Source organism: Triticum urartu, chromosome 3A, assembly GCF_056163025.1.
Source record: "Triticum urartu cultivar PI428250 chromosome 3A, HENAU_Tu73, whole genome shotgun sequence".
NCBI classification, from domain to species: Eukaryota; Viridiplantae; Streptophyta; class Magnoliopsida; order Poales; family Poaceae; genus Triticum; species Triticum urartu.
This window is the reverse complement of record NC_141875.1, coordinates 68,775,702-68,780,196: the sequence shown is the minus strand read 5'-3', so window position 1 is coordinate 68,780,196 and position 4,495 is coordinate 68,775,702.

Genomic DNA, 4,495 nt, shown 5'->3' with positions numbered 1-4,495 from the left:
TGACTTGACTCTTTTCGTTAGCTTAGCACTTGATCGTTTAGTTTGTTGCTATTGCTTTCTTCATGACTTATACATGTTCATATGACTATGAGATTATGCAACTCCCGTTTACCAGAGGAACACTTTGTGTGCTACCAAACGTCACAACGTAACTGGGTGATTATAAAGGTGCTCTACATGTGTCTCCGAAGGTACTTGTTGGGTTGGCGTATTTCGAGATTAGTATTTGTCACTCCGATTGTCGGAGAGGTATCTCTGGGCCCTCTCGGTAATGCACATCACATAAGCCTTGCAAGCATTGCAACTAATAAGTTAGTTGCGGGATGATGTATTACGGAACGAGTAAAGAGACTTGCCGGTAACGAGATTGAACTAGGTATTGAGATACCGATGATCAAATCTCAGGCAAGTAACATACCGATGACAAAGGGAACAACGTATGATGTTATGCGGTCTGACCGATAAAAGATCTTCGTAGAATATGTGGGAGCCAATATGAGCATCCAGGTTCCGCTATTGTTTATTGACCGGAGACGTGTCTCGGTCATGTCTACATTGTTCTCGAACCCGTAGGGTCCGCACGCTTAACGTTACGATGACAGTTTTATTATGAGTTTATATATTTTGATGTACCGAAGGTTGTTCGGAGTCCCGGATATGATCACGGACATGACGAGGAGTCTCGAAATGGTCGAGACATAAAGATCGATATATTGGACGGCTATATTCGGACACCGGAAGTGTTTCGGGTGTTTTCGGAGAAAACCGGAGTGCCGGAAGGGTTACCGGAACCCCTCGGGGAAGTATTGGGCCTTAGTGGGCCTGAGGGGAGAGAGAGGGCAGCAGCCCAGGAGGTGGCACGCCCCCTCCCATGGGGAGTCCAAATTGGACTAGTGGAGGGGGGCGTGGCCCCTCTTTCCCTCTCCCTCTCCCTCTCTTTCCTTTCCCCTTCCCTCTTCCTAGTTGGACTAGGAAAGGGGAGTCCTACTCCTACTAGGAGGAGGACTCCCCCCTCCTTGGTGTGTCCCAAGGGCCGGCTGGCCTCCCCCTTGCTCCTTTATATACGGGGGCAGGGGGGACACCTCTAGACACACAAGTTGATCTTCGTGATCGTTCTCTTAGCCGTCTGCGGTGCCCCCCTCCACCATAATCCTCGATAATATTGTAGCGGTGCTTAGGCGAAGCCCTGCGACGGTAGAACATCAAGATCGTCACCATGCCGTCGTGCTAACGGAACTCTTCCCCAACACTTTGCTGGATCGGAGTCCGGGGATCGTCACCGAGCTGAACGTGTGCTAGAACTCGGAGGTGCCGTAGTTTCGGTGCTTGATCGGTCGGGCCGTGAAGACGTACGACTACATCAACCGCGTTGTGCTAACGCTTCCGCTTCCGGTCTACGAGGGTACGTAGACAACACTCTCCCCTCTCGTTGCTATGCATCACCATGATCTTGCGTGTGCATAGGAATTTTTGTGAAATTACTACGTTCCCCAACACCTACCTATTATGGCATTTCCATAGCCATTCCGAGATATATTGCTATGGAACTTTCCACCATTCCGTTTATTATGACACACTTCATCATTGTCATATTGCCTTGCATGATCATGTAGTTGACATTGTATTTGTGGCGAAGCCACCATGCATAATTTATCATACATGTCACTCTTGATTCATTGCCCATCCCGGTACACCGCCGGAGGCATTCATATAGAGTCATATCTTGTTCTAGTATCGAGTTGTAATCATTGAGTTGTAAATAAATAGAAGTGTGATGATCATCATTAATAGAGCATTGTCCCCCCCAAAAAAGAGAAAGGCCAAAAAAAGAGAGGCCAAATAAAAATAAAAGGCAAAAAAAGAAAAAAAGAAAGGCCAAATAAAAAATATAAAAATAAAATAAAAGGGACAATGCTACTATCCTTTTTTCCACACTTGTGCTTCAAAGTAGCACCATGATCTTTATGATAGAGAGTCTCTTGTTTTGTCACTTTCATATACTAGTGGGAAAGTTTCATTATAGAACTTGGCTTGTATATTCCAACAATGGGCCTCCTCAAGTGCCCTAGGTCTTCATGAGCAAGCAAGTTGGATGCACACTCACTTAGTTTCTTTTGTTGAGCTTTCATACATTTATAGCTCTAGTGCATCCGTTGCATGGCAATCCCTACTCCTTGCATTGACAGCAATTGATGGGCATCTCCCTAGCCCATTGATTAGCCGCGTCGATGTGAGACTTTGTCCTTTTTGTCTTTGAGGGAGTCCTGGATTAGGGGGTCTCCGGACAGCCGGACTATATCCTTTGGCCGGACTGTTGGACTATGAAGATACAAGATTGAAGACTTCGTCTCGTGTCCGGATGGGACTCTACTTGGCGTGGAAGGCAAGCTAGGCAATACAGATATGTATATCTCCTCCTTTGTAACCGACCTTGTGTAACCCTAGCCCCCTCCGGTGTCTATATAAACCGGAGGGTTTTAGTTCGTAGGACAACATACAATCATACCATAGGCTAGCTTCTAGGGTTTAGCCTCTTCGATCTCATGGTAGATCAACTCTTGTAAAACTCATATCATCAAGAATAAATCAAGCAGGATGTAGGGTTTTACCCCCATCAAGAGGGCCCGAACTTGGGTAAAACATCGTGTCCCATGCCTCCTGTTACCATCCGCCTTAGACGCATAGTTCGGGACCCCCTACCCGAGATCCGCCGGTTTTGACACCGACATTGGTGCTTTCATTGAGAGTTCCTCTGTGTCGTCGCTGTTAGGCTTGATGGCTCCTACTATCATCGATAGCGATGCAGTCCAGGGTGAGACTTTTCTCCCCGGACAGATCTTTGTGTTCAGCGGCTTCGCACTACGGGCCAACTCGCTTGGCCATCTGGAGCAGATCGAAAGTTACGCCCCTGGCCACCAGGTCAGGTTTGGAAGCTTAAATTACACGGCCGATATTTGCGGAGACTTGATCTTCTACGGATTCGAGCCCCTGCCTTGTGCACCACGCGGTCATGATGAGTACGATTTAGCTCTACCATCGGACCGTATTCAGGAGATCGCACCGGCAGCCGCTCCAAGCCTCAATTCGGAGCCAATTGCGCCATCCATGGATGGGTGGATAGACCTCGTCACGGAGCCATATCCTTAGCGGCGATCGAGCCAAATATCGACCTTACCCTTTGATAACCCACAAGTATAGGGGATCACAACAGTTTTCGATAAGTAAGAGTGTCGAACCCAACGAGGAGCTAAAAGTAGAACAAATATTCCCTCAAGGTCTATCGACCACCGATACAACTCTATGCACGCTTGACGTTCGCTTTACCTAGAACAACTATGAAACTAGAAGTACTTTTTAGGTGTTGTTGGATAGGTTTGCAAGATAATAAAGAGCACGGAAATAAAACTATGGGATTTTAAGGTAAAGAAGCAACTAAAGTAAATATAGCGAGTGTGGAAAAGTGGTGGTAGGAGTTGCGAAATTGTCCCTTAAGCAATTGACTACTTTACTAGACCGATAGGAAGTATTCTGTGGGAGAGGCCACTGCTAGCATGTCATCCCTTACTTGGAATTCTATGCACTTATGATTGGAACTATTAGCAAGCATCCGCAACTAATAATGTTCATTAAGGTAAAACCCAACCATAGCATTAAGATATATTGGTCCCCCTTCAATCCCGTACGCATCAATTTCTATGCTAGGTTGAAGCTTCTGTCACTCTTGCCCTCCAATACATAGTCCTATTAACATACAACTAACCCTATGGTGTGATCCATGCGCGCGCTCATATGATGGGCACCAAAGGACAGCAACATAACCACAAGCAAATTAAATCAATTATAGCAATTCATCAACCACCGATAGGACAACGAAAATCTACTCAGACATCATAGGATGGCAACACATCATTGGATAATAATATGAAGCATAAAGCACCATGTTCAAGTAGAGGGTACAGCGGGTTGCGGGAGAGTGGACCGCTGTAGATAGAGGGGGGAAGGTGATGGAGATGTTGGTGAAGATGGCGGAGGTGTTGGTGAAGATCGCAGTGATGATGATGGCCATGGCGGCGTTCCGGCGCCACCAGAGGAGAGGGGGAGAGGGGCCCCCTTCTTCCTCTTCTTCCTTGACCTCCTCCGTAGATGGGAGAAGGGTTTCCCCTCTGGTCCTTGGCCTCCATGGCATGGGAGGGGCGAGAGCCCCTCCGAGATTGGATCTATCTCTCTGTTTCTCTCTGGTTCTGCGTTCTCATCTGGCTCTGTTTCACCGTTTCGTATATATCTGGAGATCCGTAACTCCAATTGGCCTGAAACCTTCGCTGTGATTTTTTTCTTCTGAATATTAGCTTTCTTGCGGCAAAAGAAGAGCGTCAACCGCCTTACGGTGGGCTCACGAGGGTAGGGGGCACGCCCTAGGGGGGGGGGCCTGCCTCGTGACCACCTCGGGCACTGGTTCGCGTTGATTTTCTTTCCGAATTTTCCATATTTTCCAAAA